The following is a 25,338-nucleotide window of genomic DNA, read 5'->3' as shown; positions in this document are numbered from 1 at the left end:
TCAATCAAATAACTTGAGATTTCCAGTGGCTTTTTAATTAGGATAGTTTATTGGGGATGCATTAACTGTTAAATGAAGCTCATATTCAGCACACAAAAGTGCTACAATGTTTGCATGTGTGCAGTTTGCATTACAAAATATACTTTAAAAAATATTTCCTGCTTTATAAAAAAACTTGGGTCAATATGTGACAGAGTATTTCCTCTAGAAGAAAAGTGCTGAAGTGAGGGGTGTTAGGGGGGAAGGGATTGAGAAAAAACACACACAAAACCCCCCCAAAAAAACTCCAGAGAACTCATGGACATGGAAAACAGTGCGGTGATTGCAGGGGGGAAGAGGAGGTGGGTAGAGGTGGAAGAGGACATAGAGGAATAAACGGTAATGGATAAATAAACAGAAAAAAGAAAAGCTCTCTTAAATTTACTATTATTTACTAGAGGCCCATCTTATTTCATTAATGTAGAACTTCTCTAATTTTGAAAATGCTTGTGTTAGGAAACCCCATGCTACAATTCAAATCCAATAAAGTGTAATTTGATTTTTCAAAAGCACATTTGAGACCTTTAAAAAGATTGAAAGGTTTTTCTATCATTTAACTAAAGAATAATTTTATGAAAATTATTTTATACATGTATTTTGATAGTTTCCTGAATCCCCCACTCTTTCCACAATTTTTTTTACATCCCTTCTTATTTTTCAATATTTTTTCTTGGAGAAGAATCACATACCACCTAAGGAGCAAAAGAAAATCATGATTCCTGCTTGGGGTTGGCTCACCCATAAAAGTATCTGTCGGGACAAAACAGCTCTTTTCTGTACAGAGGGAACTCCCTGCCACCGTCACGCTGTGTGTGTGAGTCTACACAAGCTACAGCTGCTCCCTCAGCATTTCAACCTTCAGAGCCAAGCCTCTGGAGAAGGTTCTAGCCTTCCAGGCTCTGTGCGGCGTTTCATCTGCTTCTACCCTATCGGGTATTGTCTAATCCCATCATTGAGGGAGAAAATAAAAAATAAATGCCCCGGCCAGGTGGTTCAGTTGGTTGGAGCATCATCCCGTGCACCTAAAGGTTGTGGCTTCAATCCCTAGTCATGGCACAACCAATCAATGATTCTCTTTTCTTTCCCCTCTCTCTAAAACAAATCAACAAGTAGATCATTGGGTGAAGATGAAAAGAAAATAAGCCTTTTAGCTAGCTGTACAGAATCACTATTTTTAGCTATTCACGTTTGTTCAAAAGTAACTCTCCTGAATAAGATGAAAAATAGGTATTTCTGATCAATATAGATAAAGTCAGATATCATAATCTTGACCTCACACATTTTTTTTGTCCTCATGTCACTGGGAGGAAGAGTACCAATTTCTCCCTCTTCCCCTACCTCTTCTTCCTGTAAAGTATCCTTATGATCTCTAAGTAACTAAAAATTAAAGTACTCAATAGCTCTAAAATGCCGGTAAGATGAGAAAGAGATTTTCTGGCCAGTGGCTAAAGAGTTAACCTTAGACATTACACAGAAAATGTTAAATCTCTTGCCAGGTCATTTACTGCAATGTTTAAAAGATGAAAGAGTGAGTTTGCCCAACACTCTGGAGCCCAATAATGTAATTGTAACTGGTATACTGACGAGACAGAACAGTCTTCTAACACTATTTTAGAAGTGATTTATTGATCCCTGCACAATAATTTTTCAGCGATTCATACAACCAGAATTTACAGATTTATTCCTAACTTCAGGAAAAATTGACTTCACTCTGGTTCCCTTTGCCTTCTCACAATTAATCTTTAAAGTGCAATTAGCTAAGTTAAATCATGATCTTGACAAGGCATTCCCTCCACCCCCCTGGGGGACAGGATCTGGTTGTGCAAAGTTTGGATTGTATTACTTCATCTTTAAAAGACCATTTGTGTAAGCACATTTTTATTATTAGCAAATGGTATCATTAGAATGTACGTATTTTCCATGAAGGAGAAAGAGAGAAATATGCAGGAAGCATGGTTGTACTTTGCAGTATTATCCCACACATATGACATGTGTAAGGTATGTAGGCTTCTTAGCTGAGGCAGTGGGGGATGAGGAGTGCAGGGCTTTACCAACTGGGAGCTATATAAACATCTAAAAGGAAAATGAAAACATGTAAAATATAAGCCAACACTCCCACATACTGAAATTTGTTGCAACTAAGATGGGAACATGAATCGGTGTTACCTCTCAAGGAGAGAATTTGGCAACACTGACGTTTAGAATGTACATGCCTTTGGCCCAGCAGTTTCACTTCTAGGAAGATACACTTCAATACGCTCGCACAAGGGCACAAAGACACATGACACATATGTACAAGGATGTTCATGTTAACACTTAAAAAAAATAATAGGAAAACACTCATCTTGCCCTAAAGGTCCATCAAAGAGGAAATGGAAAATTAATTACGATATCCAACAATTATGGGAATGCTATGCATGCAGCTTTTAAAAATAGTGTTATATAAAGCTGTCAAAAAGATATGATCCAAACCACAACAGTATAGAATGGAACAGCAGACTTCTGGAGAGGTATACGAGAAACGAGAAACGTGTCACTTTTAAGTTATGCGGAGGGGAGGGCTTGACGCTGAGGGAAGAGAGAACTTTCCCCCTTTCAGGTTGGAGCTCTCTGTATATATATTTACAAGCAAGTGTTACTTCATACATGTTAAATTTATTAAAACGTATGAAGAGGAAGGAAGCCCCGAGGAAAACATGACAATATTAGCACACCCATTCTATCGCAGCATTTTAAAAGTTGAAAGGAAACAGAGTTTTTGGAGCAAATATGTCCTATTAAAAGAGACTTGCATTATTATTTCATTATTCATTAACTACTGGGGTCTTTCAACCCATATTTTATTTGTGCTTCCCTCATGAGGTTATTAGGAGGATAAAACAAGGTGATGCATGTCTAACCTTTGGTTTGGGGCTTGATGTACTTTACGCAAAAAGGCTAGCCGGTTGTTATAATTTCTTACAAAAGCCAAGGGAAGAGTCCACTGTAGGGGCACACAAAGCAATTTGGAGAATTCTCTGACTTTGGATGTATGTTACTAAAAACCCATCTTCTACTTTGTCTCCTCTTTGAGAGCCAATCCACTAGACCTGGTTATAAATGAATGGATTTGTAATCTTTGCCTTTATTTTATCTATCTATGAAGCTTCCCACTGCTAGGAGGACCACTGCAGACTTTCCCAAATCATGGTTACAATGAGAATGAAGTGGACTCAATTAAATAAGACAAATGTTAGCGTGTTGTCTTATACACTGAGGTATTTAGTCCTAAAACTAGATGTGTTGATGCAATTATGCTTTAAAAAAATTCACACCAGCCACGGATTATCTCATCTTGCTTCAGGTAATGGGTGGAAAATACCACAGTGTATCATCGATGAGGATCTGTAGAACGTGACATGCTAGGGTTGTATTCTGTTGTGTTTCCTTAGCGACCAAGCAACAGCTTATAGGACAGTTCCTGGCTCTGGGGAATCCATGACCCAAGAACAGAATGGCTTCTAACCAGGAGAGTGATTCTTGCTAAGTACAAAGGACTCTGAGCTCTAGCCTCCAAGCACCCTTTGGGTTGGATCTTGAAACTCTTGCTGGGGGAAGAGAGAAGCTAATTAAGAAGCCAAATGAAGACCCAGTCATGTAGAAGACGACTCACATGTGGCTTTCACTCCAGTGGGGGTGAGACTGGGGAGAGAGACAATAAGTACTTAACCTACCACGTAAAAGAAATCATTTCAGATAGGGCAATGCCACAAAGAAAACAAAACACAGTATGAGTGATCAGTGCTCCATTAGATACGGTGGTTGTGGAAGAGTGAGGTCATTTCATGCTATGAGAGTACAGTGTGTGTGTGTGTGTGTGTACCAAGATTGTGTAAGAATAAAGATATCAGACAATGAAAAAGGGCCTGAAAGCAGATGCTTGATGCAGAAGTATTCATGCCTGGAGATACCCTAACAATGAGCTTCATATCACCCACCTCCAAAGAGGCTCCTCTCCCTGGAGTTATGAGGACTAACTAGCAAATGTCTCGCCTTCTAGGCAAACAGAATAAACACCTTCTTTCCTGAGCGCATTCTCTCATGTTAATTCATACCCATAAGGACCAAAAACATGTTCACTTATGACTTAATACAGAATTCAGATCTATCTCTTCAATGAAATGGCCCATTTTCTCCCATCCATGATGTCATAGATGTCTGATTCTTCTCTCTCAAGCTACAAAACAGCTGTTGCTAATGCATACGGACAGATTTCAAAAGTGAGGCTACTATCTATAATAATAAAAGCATAATAAGCTAATTAGACTGGATATTGTTCTGCATGACCTTCTGGATGAAGCCGGGGCTGCAGGGGAAGCTTGGGTCCCGGGTGCCTGCCAGCGGCCATAGGGAAGCCCGGGTCCCAGGTCCCAGAGGGACGCCAGTGCCAGCAGCTGGGGGAAGGAAGGCCTCTAGTTACAGTATAAGCATTTCTCTAGTAGCCACTGCAAACTGTCCTGCATTCTCTTTGTCTGAAAAGCCAGTGTATAGGGAAAGCAGAAGAAAAATAGCTTGCGGGGTTGTTGGGTAAGACCTGTCTGTGCTGCTCCCTGGAGCACTTTTGTTCCTTATAAGCAGCAGAGAAAAACCAACAACCAGGAGAGCGTTTATGTCGCCTTCAGAAGCTGTCAACAACCACAAGGGAATGAATGACCTCGGTGCATTGAAGGGGGTGGGGGATAAAAGGACAAATGATGTAGCCTTATTCTAAGTATGCAATTTGGATAAATAAGGAAAATAAGAAATTCCTTCCTTAACAATAAGTGTTGAATACATGGGAGTGCTCACACTTGAGGGGTGCCCTGGAATACAGTGATTACATGGTGGGGGTTCTGAAAACCTGCCTGGCTTTTTTTCCAACTACTTTCGCAGGCATGCGCCACCGTCCCGGATCAAGAGGTTGTCTCACACACAGACTTATTCTGATTGGGATCTACTATTATGATCTGTCTTCCTAGCAGCCTGAGGAGCACATATTTTTGGTTTTTTTTTCTGCAAATATTTTAATAAATAATCCTGAACTCTGGAGGGGAAACCCATGAATAAGAACACTATATTCCATTGTAACAAATGGTCCAGAGAATCTATTTTGCATGGCAGTCAATAGTCAGCCAAACCTTCCTGAAGGATTTAGCTAAGCTCACCGGACCCCCCCCCCCCCCCCCGCCCCCAAAATGTTAAGTGTCAGGGAAAACAGTTTAATTCTAATTCTTTACCTTTCGCAGGACTTCTAGGTTTAAAGGGCTACTGAAATGTTTAATTCATTTCATCTATGATGATTAGGGCAGCACTTTTGAAGCTGGTTGAAGAAAGGAGGGTAAGCAAGAGAGAGGTAATACTGTTTGTTTGTTTTCTTTTGAGTGGTGAACTTTTTAATTTTGTTAGTTCTTTCCCAAACTATTTTTGCTATGCAAACTGAGAGGGCAGACTCTGTCTTCATAATAGTCTATGCATAAGTATTGTCTTAGGTGCTATTAACATAAATACCTTAAATTTTTTATTAGTTTTTGAGGCCTGAGATCCTCTCATTTATATGTGGAAAAATGATCTGTATTTTTTACTTGTACTGTTACCAGAAAAATATACATAAAAGTCCCACGCCATAAAGTGCTATGTTCTCGAATGATGAGACTTGCACAGCTATCATCTTTGCCTTCTGAGACTTTCTAACGTAAGACATCACAGTTAACATACTATTTATTTTGTGGCAAAGAGCAATAGACTGTTTCTATGCTCATTACTCGGAGCCATGGACATTCATCTTATGCCACTGCTGTCCAGGGGAAACCAGAGGCCTGAAGCTCTGTGGTGGCCGTGGGCCAGACCTTGATTCATTCTTGGAAGCCTCATCTACACCGTTTCACAAAGGACACCTGGAGACCACTTTCAGTATATTTCATTTTGGTGTGAGGATTGTTCTGGAGAGAAGAATGTTTTGGGGGTGGGTGGTAAAGTTGTAAATAGGGACTGATGGACTGCTATCTCCAAAATTGCACAGCCGTGTGCTCTCCACACACTTGTCAAAGCTTGGCAGCCAAGCCCTGGGCTGGGCCCGGGCAGGACTGGAGTCCCGCTGTGGAAGCAGATGGCCGGTGGGCCCGGAGTCCGGTGTCAGAGAGACTTCGGCATCAGCATTCTGCTGGGTGGGTTCTAACTTCCAGGACCACCGCCCGGCTCTCCTGAAGGGAGCCCCTGGGCAATGTGATCTGGAGGAGGAGGGGCAGGCGCAGCGTCTGGCACGGGGGCCCTGGCCCTTCTCCTCCTTCCAAAGTCTGTGTGGGAAAGGGGAGCTGCCTGCAGTCAGGAAGAGGTGGCGGATGGCCTGGGACCTGCGGAGGTGAGGCTACACGCTGCCGGCCTTTGAACGGCAGCCAGGAGACCACTTTGCCACCTGGTGATGGAGTTGGCTTCCTGCCCCAGTTTCTTCTTAGAATAGCAAGCAGCATACAAGGCTCAGCATCCCTGTGAGGTCGTCTCCTAGTTTTTAATAATTCCTTGTATTTATTTAGTGCCTTTTTCCTCTCCCAAGAGCGAAGTAGAAGAGTTTTCCATATGTGACTTCAATAATCCTCATTACATCCCCGTGCCTGGGCTGGTTAGAGGACGGTGCTAATGGGGCCAAGGTCAGCACTCGGCCCCTCACGAGCCCCCTGTGAGCAGCCCCATTTGCACTGAGAAAATCTGTTTCACGGTCTCACTCTGCACAGCTAACCATGCCAATTATTTCAAAACAGCCTACAAGAGGCTGAAGCGATAACAGGTGGTAATAATAATAATAATGGCAGCTTACATTTAATGAGGGCTCACTCTGTGCCAGGTATTTTCTAAGTGCTTTTCATATATTAACTAATTCAGCTCTCCCAAAAACTCCATGAGAGAAGTACTATTGTTGGACCCATTTTAAAGAAGAGGAAACTGAGGTCCAGGGAGGTTAAGGTCACACAGGAAATGGCAGAGCAGGGATTTCAATTCCATCAGTCAGCTTCAAGGGATCCAACTCTTTTTTTTTTTTTTTTACATTTTAAAAATTGATTTCAGAGAGCAAGGAAGAGGGAGAGACAGAACATCAATAATGAGAATCACTGATTGGCTACCTCTTGCACACCCCCACCGGGATCAAGCCCGCAACACAGGCATGTGACCTTTTACCAGAATTGAACCTGGGACCCCTCAGCCCACAGGCTGATGCTCTATCCACTGAGCCAAACCGGCCAGGGAGGCTGCAACTCTTAATACCGCCCCCCACCAATAAGCAATGTTGAGAATGGAATCAGTACACACATTCCTTATCATGCCTAGATCTTAAGGCAAAACTTACGAATACAGAGTAAGATGTGGAGAGTAGACCAGAGGGACTCAGTTGACATTTAAAGGACACTACTAACAATACATGTCAGGGGCTATGCTACACACACCACTGGCTCCGTCTCATTTCATCTTTACAGCAGCCTTTTGATGTCGGCACTACCGCCTCCATGTTATATCTCAGGTTATTGAGGGTCAGAGACGCCACGTAATTTGAATTCTGGCGCTTAGCATTAGAGTCAGAACTAGGAAAGAAGTCTGTTTCTAGTGCTTATGCTATTTCATGAAATTTCAGAGACGCTCTCAATTCAGTTAAAGAAAATATGTGAAAAAGAAACAGAGGCTTCGAGGAGATGAAGAGACATACTATGAGCGATGGTGTCCAGGATTAGAAGCACACTTTTGGACTTCCATTGCTGTGTCCTCTTTCCTACAACTACCAAATGGCTGTTTCTTTTTGCCCTCTTCATATATCATTGTCAAAGAGAAAATAAACATCTTTCACCACAGGGACGGTGCTGGGTGATGGGAGAGAGCGGGAGGTTACTCGCTATGAAAATAGGGGTACTCAAATCTTTATTATTTGCTTATTGGGAGAATTCAGTGATAGAGCCCATTTAAACTGTTTGGACAAAGTCGATGCTCAACAAATGTTTAAAACACATTCACATCCAAAGAGCTCCTGTCTGTCATTTGAAACAAATGGGAGTAATTACTTAACCATTTCCCTCTCTGGACGCACCAAATGGTTTTGAAAGAAGAAAGGCCTCCAGAATGCATGGCCTCTTGCATCAGACACATTTAGGTTAGAGCTCTGGCTCCATCATTCCCGCCAGGAACTTAGGCGAGTTGAGTTACTTAGCCTCTCTGAGCTTCAGTTTCCTCATCTATAAAATGGAATAACACTTCCTATGTCATGGGCTTATTACATTAAAGGGGAAAATGAATATAAAGTGGCTCAGAGCTAATTATTATTATTAAAGTGAACATCTTCATGGGAAACTAAAATGTAGAAGTCTGCTTATATTTCCTGGTTTTTGTGGGAACCTCATGGTCTATAAATGGTGTTCACTTGTATGGTACTCCGTGGCTTCAGACGCTCTCAACCAGTCTGCTTTCCTCAAAGTATTCATTTGCGGAGGGGAATTCTGCTTTTTCAGCTGATACAGTTTCAGTGCACTGGCAGGGTGTGCTGGGTGCCTTGATTAATGGCTCAGCAGATATTCATATTGGTAGTAATAACTAGCACATGTGTATTGGAAATCATACACAGCATATTGTGCACTCATATTTGATAAACAGCAGCAAGATGTTAAACAGGGATGGTTTGGCTAGCGAGCTGTGATAACTGTTAACACTACAAATGCCAGCTTCTGGATTGCAAGTTCCTCGCAGCTTAAATATCAAAACCCAAAGAAAGAAAAGCCCCAAATTGTTTCCTGTGTATTATCCTCAAGTCAGACAACGCAATCTGGATAGGAATTCCACCCGAAAGCAATACTTCCACTGTGGTTAGCAAACCAGACTGCGTTTCCTTTTTAGTTTAACTTGACCTAATTAAGGCTAGGGCGTAGAATCTTGACATAATGCTCCGAGATCCTTTGACAAGTCATTTAACATTAGTATTATTCCATAACTTGCCAAGTTACAATGTAAAAGGTAAGTGCTTATTTCTGAAAAACCTAAGCTTTCTTGTACGAATGATATTTTAAGGCTCGCACCAATGGGGCTCCAAACTTCCCTTTCCCTCGGGGCCCAAATACTCTGCTGTCTTCTCCAAGAGCTCTCACATCTGCTGAAGATAAGGCAAGGTATACATCTGACAATTACCCAGAAGGTTTATGCTGGGAAATTTCTCTTCAGAGTGTCACAAGGTAGCAGAGGTCAAGGTGTGTGTGTGTTGGGGGGTGGGGGGGGCAAGGTTTATTCATACTATATTATTTGCTATCAAAGTATGCTATCACAATCTGGTTATGTTTCTTTAAAAAAATTTTTAATCCTCATCTAAGGATATTTTTTTCCATTGGTTTTTGGAGAAAGTGGAAGGAAGGGAGGGAGGAGAGGGGAGAGAAAAAAATGGATAGAGAGATACATCGATTGGTTGCCTACCACACGTGCCCCAACCAAGGCTGGGGATCAAACCTGCAACTAGGATACATGCCCTTGACAGGAAATTGAACCTGTGACCTTTCAGTCCATTGGCTAGTGCTCTAACCACTGAGAAAACTGACCAGGGCTGGATATGTTTCTTAAGAAGTGCAGAAGCATCAAGTCTATTGCGTAGAAGATGCCTGCACTTGAAAAAAAGAATAGAAAAGAGCCAGTGAGTGAACAACAGGTCTACCAAGACTGGGGTCCAATTGGGATCCATGTAAACTTTCAACCACTCAATTAATCTGCACCGAACCCAGAAACTATTTTCTTCAAGACTGTACTTCCTCCTTGATACAATATGCATAAAGGAACCTAGCCAGAGACCTTTTGCGTATTCGATGAGTCTGGAAAGACTTAAGTGACTTCTCTGTAGAAGGGCTCAGTATTCTTCATTCAGTGAACATATAATCTCCAAGTGCCCTGAGACTGGGGAATGGGTACCACATGTAACCCTCATGGGTGAGCTTATCAGTGAAAGGGTAACTCGACACAAGTCATGGGAAGGAGCCAGCACGGTGCCTGTGCGTTGGGGGTGCCCAATTAATGCTGACTGCACTGCGCATTCTCCAGTCATTTCCTGGTCTAGTGGAGAAGATAGGTTTTCAAATTTCACTTGTGAGCTTTGTTGAGAGGTTGGCCTTGTGGTTCACGTTTCTCTCTGAGGGAGCGGGCTGTGAGCCTTTCTCTCAGAGAAGTTTTTAAGCGGTACCCAGCTGGAGTGCATGTGATTCGAAGGCTTCCCAGATAAAGACCTCCTGGGGAGTCACCAGATTCCCTCTCGATTCGTGGTTTACCGATCACATCTGGAAAGGCCTGGGGGAGACAGGCTTTTGATCTGGAGCTAGAGAGACAAAATCAGGGGCCAGAGCTTATCCAAGAGGTGAGGGGAAGCCGAGACAGAGTACTCAAAAGAAAGCAGTCGAACAGGTTGGCAAAATGAAGGGGACCACAGCAGGAGTGGACCAGGGCTGGGTGGAAAGTTCTGAGAGTCATGGCCATAGGCCCAGGGTAAGTAGGGAAACTTCAACTAACTGGCTTAGGTGCCTGTGGCTGGTTTTTATGGGCCAGCTTTGGCATAGGGCAAAGGCAGACCTGCTGCATTTAGAGAGTCTGTTCTAGAATGGATACTGTAAAAGAGGGTTTCTTCAAGTATGATCTGCTGACATCTCAGAACCCTCTGAGGTACTTATTAAATGCCGGTTCCAAGGTTCCACTCAGGCTTAATGGATCAATAGGATTTGGAGCCAGGGCCTCAGAATCTGTATTTCTGACAAGCACCCCACCCCACCATGGGAATTTTCGAAAATGTAAAGTTTTAAAACCACTGAAATATGGTAAAGTGCAAGGAATTAAAAGACAGAAAACTTGAGTTCTCTTCTTGGCCATGTGATCTCGGCAGTTGCTTGATCTCATTGAATCTTAGTTTCTTCGTCTGTAAAATGGGGATAATGTACTTGTTCATAAGAGTTGGCTAAGTTAATGAAGATCAAAGTAGTGAGCAAATGCACATGTTTGTAATTATCATGTTTTTGAGCCAGAGGGAAATCTTGGAGACTACCACCATTGTACCTCCGACAGATCTGGGCTTGGCTAGTTATCTCAGAACGGCCCAGTGTGATAGCCCTTAGCTATGTGTCTCCTGGAAGGTCTTCCAATGGTCTCGTACTTTATCCAGCACTTGTAACTCTGATGGTCAGTATGAGTGCCAGCACTGGGAGTTGGACTGCTTGCTTTTCAAATCCTGGAGTCATGAGGCAGAAGAGCTTTGAGGGGCCAGAATTCTCAGGGGTCTGGCTCCTCTACGGGTGAATTCCAGGGACTTTGAATGTGCTAAGCTACTTGGGACAGTAGCTGGGGTTAAGAATTAAGAAGAGGAAGAATAGGATTAGAGTCCCAAGTGAGTTGATGAATTGGCGAAGTAGCCAGGAAGAAAAAACACACACAGCTCAATAGGAAACGTTCTGGATGATACATGGAGGAAATGATTGTTATCACAAACTCGGGCTAAGCAGTGTCCAGCCAAATGAGGATAATAAGCTGAAAACAATCCAATGAGGTCCGGAGGTCACTTAAAACATGAGCGTGAAAGTTGGCTGCACTAACTGAATGAAGCCCAGCATGAAGGAACTGTGAGGTAATCGCCACTTTATCATACCTTTATGAGACTTCTTTGTCCAGCTCTGGACTTCACAGTTTGAGAGGCATGGAGTACTTGGACATAGTTCAACGATAGAAATAAAGATGATGAAATTGTTGGAGAACATGAACTATGAGAAAAAGCAAAAAAAAATTTAAAAAATCTGGTATTATTTAACCTAGAGAGAAAGCAAGCTAAGGCGAGACTTAACTCTTCCAGTCCATGAATTAGGGCTGAGAGTGACCATTTTTGTTTGCATTATGTTGAGGGGTAAATAGGCTGATGTTCAGTAAAAGGGATGTATGTTAAGGAAAGGAAAATACTTTTTTTGTGTGTGATGAATGTTAAGAGCTTAAACAGGCTCTGGTGGCAAGAGAAAGACTCCTTTCCAAACACTGACTCAGGGGCCACACCAGACTGGGGGATGTGACAAAGTGCTGCTTTACCCTATTTTGAAAGTTGGAAGGAAAAGCAATACTGTCTGAATTTGGAATCAGCTCCACTTCTGGCCCAGAGCTGTGATTTGGGACAGGCAGTTAACTTCTCTGGTCCTTAGTTTCTGCATCTTAAAAATAAAGGTAATAGATCAGATGATCCCCAAGGTCATTCTCAGCTCTAAAAAGTCACATTCTGTCATGTTCAAGAGTAATAAGGTGGCTGTATTTAACATGTGACAGTTTTCCTTCCAATAAAGCAACAACAGTAAACATGCTGGGGCCGGGGGGGGGGGGGGGGGGAGGGAGTGGCATTTGATCTGGGCTTGATGGGCTGATGCCATGGGTTGGGTTGGGACAAACCGTGGAGAGCTATTCCCTGTGGGGAGTTATCTGGCTCTGAGAGACAGGTGGGGCAGAGAATGCAGGGTTCTCCTGAGAAGGGTATACACCGAGTGGAAGGGGAGGATGAGTGGTGCCAATAGGCTACGTAGGAACGAGGACAGGGAAAGGAGAGAAGACTGTGGGGTGTGAAGCAGGACAGGCTGATGAAGATGAAGCCTTAGCTAAGGACCCAGCCAAACCCTAGGACCTGGTCTAGACTCAACAGCCAAGAAGGCCACTCAAGGGACTGCCGGAAGATGAACTGCATCCCCAAACCAAGAGCATGGGTCTGTATTCAGGTAGGAGGGGCCCCAACTCTTCAGAGGCCTAAAGATCTGAAAGCACATAGGCTTTGAAGCGAGACAGACTTGGTTTCCATTCTGCCTCTGCTACTCATTACCCACGTGATCTTGGGCAAGATGCTTCTCCTTGGTAGACATCAGTTCCAGATAGTAACATGGGGAAATAGATCTACCTCATGATATTTTTATGAGGATTAAACATGATTATGTGCTTGACGATAGTGAGTAAAGACTGCTGTAATTCTGATTTGGGCCTGGGAATGGATTTAAGGCAGAAAAAAACAAACAAAAAAGAAACAAACTTCCAGGACCTTCCTATGGTTTCTAGAAAGGTCCTGAAACTGGATGACTACTAATACTACTTCTACTACCTAATGTTCCAAACTACGTTTTTATAACATGTTCTCCTGTGTTCCTCCATCTGATCCTCCCAAATATTTAACTTTGAAGTAGGCATTGTTATTACTGCCCCATTTCAAACAATGAGACTTTGAGGCTGAGAGGGGATAATGCCTTGTCCAGCCTCAGTGAGTAAGTTGCAGAGGTGTGGTAGTGACTTAAGTCTTCTGGCTTCAGTCATTGCTTTTTCCTTAACATCTATTCCATGGGAGAGAAACAAAAGAGCTTGGGAGAAGGATTGACATTTTAACATCATAACCAACTTATCTGAACAACATGAGACTGAACTTGTCCTCTGGTCTGACTGCTGGTAGTTGTCCAGGAACAGTTCCTTGACCTTGAAAGGTTGCTAGACCCTAGCCTCTCCTCCCAACCCCACTGTGCCGCCAATCCTGCCAATACAAGCAGAGTCAGCACCAGATTAGCACAGCTTTCTGTTTGTCACACTTACTGAATGAAGAGGCTTCTTCTGTTTGTGTCTTTAAATAGAATCATTACCCTGTCTCTGCAGTCATAACTCTCTCCAGGAGCCCTTAATAAATATTAAGACTGTGACTGAGTCACTTAGCTCTTTTCCCCCTCACAGCCAAGTAACCATCTCTCTGATCTCCCCTCACAGAATTCCTTTCCAACCAGCAAAGCACGCCTGTGATTCTTCTATCCTCCTTTGGATATTGATCCCAGGACCAGACACTCCTAATGAGGCAAGACTCACTGCTTCTGAGCCTAGAGAATGGGTCTCCCTGCCAAGCACAAACACTGCAGCCCCTCTTTTCTTTCTCATGCGCTCAGATACTCGTTGGGACCCTTTCCTGCTCTGGGATTATTAACAAAATTTAAAGGGCTGAAATTTTCTTTTTAAAATAGTTTGCATGGAGTCCTGCTAGAAGCAAGGAATATGACTAAGTAATTTCTTAAAGTCCCTTCCAGCCAGTGATTCATCAGACATAGACTTTTAAACTGGAATGGACTGACCGATTCTGGGCCAAATGTCTCATTCTTTTGCAAATCAGGAGAGTGCAGCCCATAGAGGTGAAGAGTTGTGGAGGCTGCTTACTACAGAGGAAAGAACATAGGATTTGAAGTTCAAAGTTCTGGATCTGAGGCCAAACTCAACCAGCCACATGCTGAGTGACCTTGAGGAAGTCATTAACCTCCAGAGCTTCGGTTTGTATACTTGTGAAATGGAAATTATCCCACATACCCTACCTGCTTTTTAGCGTGGTTCTGAGGATAATAGGGCATTATATTTCTGAAAGGCAAGCAAAATATAATTGTTTACCAACAATGTTGCACATTTAAGTAGCTTGTGCAGAGTCACCCTGTGGCAAAACCAGGATCCCCGATTCCAGTGTAATTCAATTTCCATCCTACAATGCTGCCTTCCTGACATTTTTCCAATTCTATAGTTATAAGCTTTTCCCAGAAGGCACCACACTAATTTGATCTCCACATGCTTTCCTTTAAACCCCTGGATATACACAGACTCACACTGTGGGACTCCAGACTTGCTCAGATGGATTAGAGAACAGCATCTTTGAGGACTTGCTGGGATCTCTCAAGCAGCCTTCCACTACGTCAGGGTTATGGCCCTCAGACCTCGGATTGATAGCTTCCGAGGGACTAGGTACATGTGTGAGCTAGCGTTCCCTGTAGCTTCTCTAACCAGATTCATAATACCAAACTGGGCACTGGAGACGGCTATTTGATAGCCTGTAACAAAATATTAGTCTACAGCATGTACATTGAAGACTGAAATAGGATGAGAGTGAACCACAAAGTAAAGTGATAATAGACAGTTGAAGTTCATGCTGGACAGAGATTTGGGAACGGGCTTAGTGGTAATAGGTGGTTCACTGTGCCAATTTGTGGTAGTTCACATAGGAGAGGCAGAAGATGGCAGCTGAGTCTCACAAATGAAGTGTGGGCCTAAGGCCTTGGTCGGCAAACTGCGACTCGCGAGCCACATGTGGCTCTTTGGCCCTTTGAGTGTGGCTCTTCCACAAAATACCACAAAATACCACGTATGGGTGTGCACCTACAGTGGGATTGAAACTTCGCGGCCCATGCGCAGAAGTCGGTATTGTGTGGAAGAGCCACACTCAAGGGGCCAAAGAGCCGCATGTGGCTCGCGAGCCGCAGCTTGCCAAGCCGCAGTTTGCTGACCACTGGCCTAAGGGACCACTCACGGAAGGGGCCACTGGGCTCTGAGCCCCACCATCAGCATTAATGCATGGGGAAATATCAGCCACGTTTCATCTGGCCTCATTGTTAATCACGGTATAATGGTCTTGGGGAGATGGACCAAAATCATGTCTGCATTCATCAGGAGACATGCATATACTGCTGTCCTCATACTCTCTGACCCTCTGGTACAATGGGGTATCTCTTTCATAACTAATGCCTCCCAAAGTTTGGCGTAGGACAGCCTTCTTTCAGTCACTGGAGAGAGCTGAGACCATTCTCTGACAATGTTCTTTGGCCTTCGAAGAGCACAACAGAGAAATTCTACTTTTCTCTGTTTTCTTAAGCATAAAAAATGTTTCAGATTTCAGAAATAATGGCGAGGTCAAGCCTACCATAAATAGAGAATATAGCTGTTCTCTCTATGCAATAAAAAAGAAGTAAAAGGGTGGGGGTGGGGGGGAGACACTGTAAGCCAGTTCAGCCAACAATTTCCATGTAAAAAAAAAAAAAAAAGTTCAAGCTGGAGCCATGTGGTCTCAATAAAGCAGTAAAATATATTTTCTTTACCCTACACTTCATGTGCCCATAACCTTCCTTTTAAATCATCGCTAACCAGCCCCAAATCACTGACCGCAAATCATTTGGTGGCTTTGGTCTCCGGGCAATGGAATGTGCCGGAGCAGACGGGGAGTCGCTACCAAGAGTGCTCAGAGGGAGCTTCCCCTGCCTCCGCACAGGCACACAGACCCCAGCAAAGCCCCGAAAGGGTTCCGCACGGAGATAGCACATGACATCATAGCTCAATCATTCAGGAAAAAACTGCAATGGCTGCAGAATAGCACCACATGCCACAAACCACAGTGGGCAGATAAAGCCGGAGAACAGCTTTTCTTATGAAAACATTCACGAATACCACAGGCAGCTGGCAGAGACACGTTTAATTACATTCACAGAAACCCATTGTATCCATCAGACCCACCATCTTTGGAGGTGACCAGCAAGTGGGAGGTCAGTGAAGCCCGTCTTAGAAATAGGAAAGCCAGAAGCGCTCGAAGCTTGCGCACTGCGTTTTATAAGGTGTGCTATGATGAGATTTGACCCAGCTGTAAAATCGCTTGATAGGCTTTGAGGGGACTCCCAAGTGAACTAGACCTCAAGAAGCAACCTATCTTTCAATGTATAGCTGGGGATTAAGTGCAGCTGAAGGTGTGAGGGATCAATTATTCAATTCATGATTAATTGAAGAGACACCGAGGTTGTCCTGGGCATACACAGAGCTCGAGCGACTGCCATCTGCCATTGCATCAGAGGACCGAGTCTTGTATTTTGCAAATGCCTTTGGAACTTTTGTTTTTCTAAAAGAACTGTTCAAAGAGTTAAGTATATACACTTAGAAGGGATGGCCAATGTATTGGGAGTGTCTTTAGGCTCCTCAGAGAAACAGAGTTCAACATGCATTGGTAAAGTATGATTAAAGCTCACAGGGAAAAAACTGTCCAAAGAAAAATGCTATCTTAAAGGGTACTTAAGCACCAGCTTACAATCATGACTAAAGTGGAAGTTTGAAAGGAGTCTGCAGAATCTTCTTTGAGACAATAAGGATATGCCTGAAAAGGCCTGTGGACTCTTCTAATTTTAGCCCCAGCCAACGATCATTGCTGCTAATTCCAGTCTGTGATTTCACCTGAGTGAAGGGAGGAATTTCTAAAGAAAAACAACAACAATAAAATAACAGACCAGCAAAACCACACAACGAACAAGCAACAAATGAAAAACCTGTGGTGATCAAAGTAGGTCCCATCCCTAAAGGAACAATGAAAAATTGCATAGTCTGCTAGAGACACTCACGTCTAGTAGCTGTAATCTTTTCGGAAACATGTTATTTTATAGCCCGGTAATGGATCTGGCAATAATCTTTTCCATCAGACACCCCAGGATAACTTTCCATTTCAGTTGGGGTGAGGGGAGAGCTCAAATGCATGCTCATATCTCTACGCAACCTCTAAGGCAATGGTTGGAGAAAAGGCAAAACTCTTGGGTTACTGGAAATAACCTGCTTGCCATTATGTGGGCAATTATAAGCGAGGACTTGCTTTTTTAAATTGCTGGGTTCAGCTGAGATTTCCCATGGATTTATCAGCCACAGAAATAAACAAGCATTCCACTGGGTCCACTTGGAAGTGTGAGAGGGGCTATTGAAAGTCGTTTTCATCATGTGGACAGGCATTCAGCTTAACCTGCTGGGATGTCAAGGTACATCCCAGTATCCTGATGACTTTCTTAAATCATCAGAAAGTTGAAAACAAACTTCAGCCCCCTTCTCAGGTGGCCCGCCCCCTTGGCCCCTGCCACACACCACATAACCCCTCTCCCTTCATCAACAGACCATCTGCTGTCAGGTGAGAGGTGACAAGCATCCTTGGGGAGCTCAGGTGTCAGGGTCTTTATGCTTGTTGCACAGGTAAATTAGGGAACAAAATCTCTTGTTAAAATTCCTGCTGGTTACCTCCGGATTAGCTCATTTCAAGAACTAAGTCTTTATGCAACAGTGACGGCATGCCTTCCATAAAAACGTATAGAGAACGTCAGTTTTTCAGTTTAGTATTCCCACAGCAGGCAAGCCATCAGGAATGCACTCTTCCCCATTGTATTCTTCCTGCCACTTGTTCCCTGAGAACCATAGCCAACTGAACGCTAAGGAAGACAGGAACCCCATCCAAAGGGGTTCAGGAGAACAAGAGAGGGAGAATGGAGCAATTGAATTTGTTAGACAAAGGACTGCAGTCAAGTAAAACCCAACAACACACACACACACACACACACACACACACACAAACTTTCAGGTGCTGAAGAGCAACAGGTGTGAAAACTCCCAGAATTATCTTGGGGAGGGGGGGGGGGGCGGCGGACGGGAGGACAGGGGAGAATCACCAAAACCTGCCATTAAAGGGTTTCCAGCTAAAGTTCATTCAGCGACTGAGAGCAATCAGGCTGTGAGAGACGGCTTGCTCCCTGCAAGTTCCCTTCCACGCCAATGGGGACGGAGCAGATGACAAAGACTTCAGAAAGAGTACAAACCAACCTGGTGCAAACGGCCCCAGACATATCAACGCCCGAAAGAAAAGCTTCTCTCAAAGTATCTTATGTTTCCTAATGGGAAAATAGGGGGAGCGATTCAACCTCGCGCCCCTCCTCCACCCCAACTCTAACAACAGAGAAGTCGCGCGGAGCAGGACCCGTCCCCTAGGAGCGCGTGGTCCGGGGACGGATTCGGAAAACCGTGGCTGCAGATGGTCTTCTGAGCCTGCTCCCAGGAAAACCCCAGAACCGAGCGTTTCACAGCAGTACCTGCCTGCCACTGCCCAGAAACGCTGCAGAGCATTCTTCCCTGCACCGCTACACACCCTTCACGCCCTCACTCACCGGCCGAGCAGGAAACGGCCTCTGCCCCTAAAGAAGCTCCTCTCGGGGGGCTTCCAGAGCTCAGCTACTCCCGGCGTGCAGCTCCACAGCTCTGCATTCAGGCTCCGTTGCAGAATGCAACAGAGAAGCTGAAGCGGCAGCCAGCCGAGCGGCCGCAAGCCCAGCCCCTCGCAGGCTGCGATGAAGACGTCTTCGCGTCCCGGGCTCCGGGGAAGCCTCCTGGCGGCCAGGCAGCGGCGAGCAGCTCGCAGAGGCGCCGACTGCAGCCAGCGCCGCGTGTGCACCGGGGTGTCGGCGAGGGGGCTGCCCGGGAGGGGAGAGGGTGTGTCCTCGCGAGGAATGCTGCTCACTTCCAGAAATAACGCTGAGGGGGGACGGAGGGAGATCCACCGCCCCTCACGCCCAGCTCTATCACACGTAGAAAGGCTTTTGCTGTTGGGAATGGCAATCACCCGTGGAGACGGTAATAAGCAAGCTCCACCCACGCTTTCTAAACCCCGTTCAGCTGGGGTTGGAAGCGTTTCTCAAAGACCTCTGTTCATTTAGTCAACCAGGACACCTTTGGGGGAGAATTCAGGTGGAGACTGAGTGGGGAATTTGTATTAGTTATAAAAGAAATCAATTTCCATCTTGACTTTCCATATACAGTGGGGCCTTGACTTACGAGTTTAATTCGTTCCGAGACCGAGCTCATTAAGGAGCTCGTTAACTCAAATCACTCTATCAACTCAATGCAAAAAAATCGGCCAAGAGACAGCTGGTATCTCAAAAAACTCGTTAGTCGGGACACTCGTAAGTCAAGGCCCCACTGTATACCCTTCCAAGCGGGGGTATCTTTCAATTACACTCTTCACCTACATTACTTCTTGTGCAATACATTGCCTCTCTGGTGCTGCCTTACCGCAAAGCTATAAATTAATTACTACATTACACATGAAGCCCGTAGGAAAAGCAATGCCAAGCATAAATCTGGTTTTTGTTCTTTTTTTAAAAAAATGTTGAACAAGTTTGCCATTAATCAAGTCTTTCCACCAACATCTAGGAACAGACCCAAGATTGCGACGCATTGAGAGATGAACATGTGTATCTGTCTGGTCGTCCTACGGTCTCTCTTGCAGCATTATGTCATAGTGACTCACACAGATATTGTGGAGAAACAGTCTGAGAAACAAAACCAACCATTTAATAAAGACATGCCTACTTGCTAACTATAACCAATTAGCAGACAGGACCCAATTTTTAAGCATTTTAAAAGATTATTCCATACCTTCCATTGTTCTCTGTCTTGGAGCTACAGAATTACTTGCCATTGGTCAGCCTGGGAAATAGAAACCCAGGATTGTATTTGGAAACTTAAAGAAGAGACTCAGAAGGGACCCAAGGAAGCTATTCATTTTAGTGTAGCATATAAAATGTCAAAGGCACGGCACATTCTTGAAGTCCATCAGAAGACATATCAGAAAGTGTTTTCCAGAAATAGAATGATGTTGAGAGGTCCAAAATAGAGCTAGTGTAGAAAATTTTTTTTGAAATGAAAATGAAATGTTGAGAGTTTACTATATATCTTTCCTTCATTTTTTTTTTTTATCCTGAAGAGAAGTGGTGGGTTGTAAAATACTGACATTTTTTCCATGATTAAATCTGCCCCACCCCTCTTCTCTGGGGAATCAATGTAAAGTTAGTAAGGATGAGTTTGGTTTTTAAACTAAAAATAGTCTGAGTTTGGCAGGTGCAGTCTTGCTTGTATGCCGTTAGTTCCTTTTTTATTTTGTAACCCTGCACTTCATTTGTAGAGTTTTACCACACTCACTGGATAACAGAGTCAAGTGCTTTTGTTCATCTGAAAAATATCCCAGTGAAGCAGGGTGGCCTGGTTGGGTGGGTCTCCCTGGGATACATTTCAGATCTTTAGCACTGTTTCCCATAGGTCTACTCCACACATCTCCTCTCAGGTAACCACTGATAATAATGTTTTCTGTAGACGTCCAGGTTAGTGTATATAAAAATAAATTCCTACTCTTCCTCCTTTATTTATTAAAAAATACTATATGCAGAACTATATCCATTCTCTTGGATAAACACACCGCCATTTATTGAATCAGAACCCCACTGATAGACATTTGAATTCTTTCCAATATTTTTGCTGTTCATGTTGCAAACATGAACATTTTACACTTGTGCAAGTATATCTATGGCGTTAATTCCACAGTGCGATTCCAGGAGTCTGCATTTCTAACTTTGCTAGGTATAGCCAACTTGCCCTTCAAAGGGCTAAAACCATTGACACTCCCACTAACAATGTTGACTAGTGCTTCCTTTCCCACTGCCTTGCCAACAGAGTGTGCAATCGAATTTCTGGGTGTTTGCCAATCTGATAGGTGAAAAATAATGTCTCAAGATAGTCTGACTTGCATTTCTCTGATATTGAGTGGGGTGGAGCAACTTTTAATATGTTTAAGAGCCAATTCTTTTTCCTTTGTTGTGGCCTCTCCATTTACTAGTATATACTTTCCCCATATTCTACTGGGTTCTTGGCCCTTTTCTTTACAGATTTCTTGAAACGCCACATATATTATTAAAATGATCCTTCTGTGTTATGAACTACAGACTGTTTTCTCATTTTGTTATTTGGCTTTTGACTGGGCTTAGGCTATTTTGTGGGTGTGCGAAAGTTTCTGATTTTTATGTAGTCAGAAAAAGTATGTAGAAATGCCTTTCCTATACCATATGCGTTTGTGACTTTCTTTCTTTTTGCAGAAAAAGTTGATCCATTTGTAATTTATAAAGTATTAAGGTATGGGTCCTGCTTCATTTTGTTCCAATTAATGATCCAGTTGCCCCACTAACACTGTAAAAAATAATTTAAAAATTGTTTTAAAAAATACATATAAAAATTATCATCAAGGTTCATCCATTTCCTTCCAAATAATACTCCAGTGAATATATATATTCCACATTTTCTTCATCCCTTCTTCTGTGGATGGATATTTGAATTGTTTTGATTTGAATGTCTCTAATAATAATGCTGAACATATTTTCAGGTGCTTGAATATCATCTTTGGAGAAATGTCTATTCGTTGGCCCATTTTTTATTGGATTATTTTGTTGTTGTTGAGTTGTAAGAATTATGTATATAATATGGTATTCATCCCTTACCAGATATGTGATTTGCAAATAGTTTCTCCAATTCCTTAGCTTGGCTTTTCTCTCTGGATTCTGATGCACAGATGTTTTGCTTCTGTACCTGTGCTTTGCCGTACCACCCTGTAATAGTAGTCTTTCACCTACTGCTTTGAGATGCCATTTTTAACATGTATTAAATTCCTGTATATAGTTGGGTCCATTTCTAGACATTTTATTCTGTTTCCTTGGTTGATCTCTTAATTCAAGTGCCAGTACCACACTGTTTAATTTTTGAGGCTTTTAATTTTCATAACTCATGGGCCTAATTCTCTCATTACTCTTCTCTCTCAGAATTTCCTGTTGTTCCTTATGAACATCAGAGGAAATAAACAAAAACAATAGAAATACCTATTACTATTTTGAAAATTAGAATTAAATTTAGATAATTAACATAGAATCAACTTCTTTATAGTATCAAGGTTTACTAGCCAAGAAAAAAGGTAGATCTTTTCATTTATTTAAAGCTTATATTGTGGCCTTCAGGAATGTTTTACAGTTTTCTTCATAAGTGTCTTGCACATTTATTGTTACATTTATTCCTAGCTATTTTATCTTTGCATTGCTATTGTAAACGGGGTCCATTTAAATATTTATCTCATTACATCTTGCTGGATATAATCATCTCATTACAGGGTATTTATTTTGTACCGTTTTATCTTACTAATTACCTTATTGTGTATAGGTATTTCTCAATTCTCTTTTATTTCTAACCATATAATAATATCTGAAAATAAAGATTAACTTTCTGCTTTCTGATTTTTTAACTCCCCCCCTCATTTCATTATCTTTTAGGTCTGGTACAATGTTAAATGACAGTAATGATAGTGGATGTTCTTGTCTTATGTTTGATTTTAGTGGAAATGCCTCCAGTGTTTCCCCAATAGATCTGGTATGGATTTTAGCCTGGGAGTGATGTACTTTATTATGCAAAGAAAGTTATTGTATTGAGGACTTTTCTGGGTCAAGTATGACTACTGGCTTTTGTCCAAATGCTTTTTTAAAGTATCTTTAGAAATTATCACATAATTTTTCTCCTTAGACCTGTTAATATGATGGAATATGATAAATTCCTTACAATGAACTATCCTTGAATTCCTGAAAAAAGTTCTGTTGAATAATGGCAATTTTAAAAAGATGTGCTGGTAGATGATATTTGCTAACATTTTATTTAGAATGCTTGCATTTATATTCATAGTTGAGATTTTGATTAAAATATTTTGTTTTATTGCATTGTGATCAAATATTATCTGTAATATTTCTATCTTTTGGAATTGATTGACTTTTTCCTTGTGGCTTAATTTATAGTCAATTTTCATGTATGTTTCTTGGTCACTTGAAAAGAATGGTGGTTCTATATTATCAGGGTACAGAGTTGATTAACATGTATCATATTATGTTATTTATGCTTTATACTTCAGGTATTTTGTTTTGATTTATCATGAACTGAGAGTTTTCATTGCTTTATAGTGTTCTTCTGTACTTTCTGCTTTATAAGGCAGCTATATGTTCTTTGGTGACTATATATTCATAAATGTTACAGCTCCAGTGTGAGTCTTATCATTTAGTGTTACAAATTGCCTTTTCCCTAATTTATCTGTTGGTGTAAATTCCTCCTTATTGGATAATAACGTCATAACCTTACTTTATTTTCAGTTCCCTTTGTCTGGTATGTCTTTTCTTACTCTTTTAACTCACCGTCTGAATCACTTTGATCTACACATGTCTCTGTGTATAGGGTTTCATTCTGTGATGTATTCCACTGCTTCCATCCTTGCTCACCTGGTTCCTGCACCAGGTGTTGTTGCAAAACAATGGATATCACTTTCTGATATTGCTCTTCAAGTGAGTCCTTCATCTTCAGAGAGAGAATACTTTTTCTGGTGCTTTGTGAGGTACCAAAACCTAGTTTGCTTACATTCTATTTTATAAACAAAATGTTTGTATCTGACATTTAGGCTTATATTTGCAGTATTTTACTTTTCAGGAGTCCCTGTTATTTCTATAATGAACTAAGTGTGACTATTTCCGGATTCAACTTGAAAATGATTATTTTGGTAGTGATACCAATGATACTCAGGCAGTGTGACACATGATCTCTTTCGATGCTCCCAGTAATATCAAGTTTGGCAGAGCAGGTACCCCCATAAACAGCTGGGAGAGATTGGGGTAAGGCTTCTCAAAAAATTATTTCCTCATGATTTCTTACACAAGTAGACAATCCAGCTTTCTGGTATACTGTGGAAAGACTTTGATGTTGGGAGAAATGTTTTCTTGGGCCCAAAGGAGAGAGTTTCAAAATAATAATAAAAAGTAAAGTGATAGTAGGTTTAACTCTCTTCTGAAAATGCTTGTTACCCTGAAGAGTTTACTTAGGGAAGTCATGGAATCTGCTTTTCTGGGGCAACATTAATAAAGGAGATCCCCATCTCTTTCAAATAGTTTGAGTGTGGTCCTGCCCCAAGGCACGGGTGACCAGATAAGCCTCCTGTGTCAAAAAGAACATTTCAGGAATCCGGATGATCAAACTTAGGCCCCAGAAGTATGATCTGTCAGGAGATTGTTATCAATGATATTCAGATTTAAAAGCATAAAGTGGTTATGTAACAAGATGCTACCTAACGGGGAAATTCAAGTCAGGATCTAGTTACCGCATGAGAATGCTACTTCTCTTTTGGGGTTAGGGACAGGGTCATTACAATCAACTTCAAATCGCCTCAAGTTAAAGGAAACATTAGAACGTCCACATTTCTTTTTCTGGGCTGAGAGAAAGAAGGCAAAGGGGGGCAATACATGAAAATCTTTCATATCGACACACCTCAGGATTGTGTTTTCTTCCAACCAGAAATTCCCAAGTTGTCCCAACATTCAAATCTGAATCATGCCGACAAGCAAGACATTGTTTGAGCAAGACTGAAATTCTGGACATTCTGAGAGCCTTCATAAAAATCCCCAAATGATGGACAAATGCTTATGTTGTGGTCATGCAAAGAAAAGCCCCCCTCGTGATTTGGGATTGCGTTTGCTCATTTTATATTTATAGTATCTACACCAAAGGAATGTCCAATTTGGCATGGGGAGAAGATGGGGAAGTAGGGAGAAAGGAAGGAATGGGGACCAGCTTGTGTTTGTGTGTGTGTGTGTGTGTGTGTGCCTGTTAACCTAGAGCCTGTGGAGTATGAGGAGAGAGTGTGTGATAGTTTTGTTTGCTTTTAAAGCAGAATCTTCTGCAGGTCTCTAGTGTGGGAGAGTGACTGGAAGGATTTTTAACTTTTTTCTTGTTAGCAGCACCATCTGTTTACAATGAAAGCTTGGCTTCCACTCTTTGGCCCAAATAAAAGCCCTAGGGTGCCCA

General features: G+C 42.3%; 1 protein-coding gene across 6 annotated transcripts in view; it reads right to left on the bottom strand.

Annotated features, from left to right (window-relative positions):
- Positions 1–25,338, bottom strand: part of PALLD (palladin, cytoskeletal associated protein) — a 410,231-nt gene that overhangs the window by 255,113 nt on the left and 129,780 nt on the right. The window contains exon 1 of one of the 6 annotated variants that reach the window (XM_070415451.1): positions 18,804–18,866. The exons of the other annotated variants lie outside the window; for them this stretch is intronic. The gene's annotated coding sequence lies outside the window, so the exon portion shown is untranslated. Of the gene's footprint in view, positions 1–18,803; positions 18,867–25,338 lie in introns of those variants that run through there. 6 annotated transcript variants of the gene reach the window in all.

This window comes from Myotis yumanensis, unplaced genomic scaffold (genome assembly GCF_028538775.1).
Source record: "Myotis yumanensis isolate MYYU_CA2020_CCGP unplaced genomic scaffold, mMyoYum1.0.hap1 SCAF_5, whole genome shotgun sequence".
In the NCBI taxonomy this organism is placed as follows: Eukaryota; Metazoa; Chordata; class Mammalia; order Chiroptera; family Vespertilionidae; genus Myotis; species Myotis yumanensis.
This window is presented reverse-complemented; position numbering and strand designations above follow the sequence as displayed.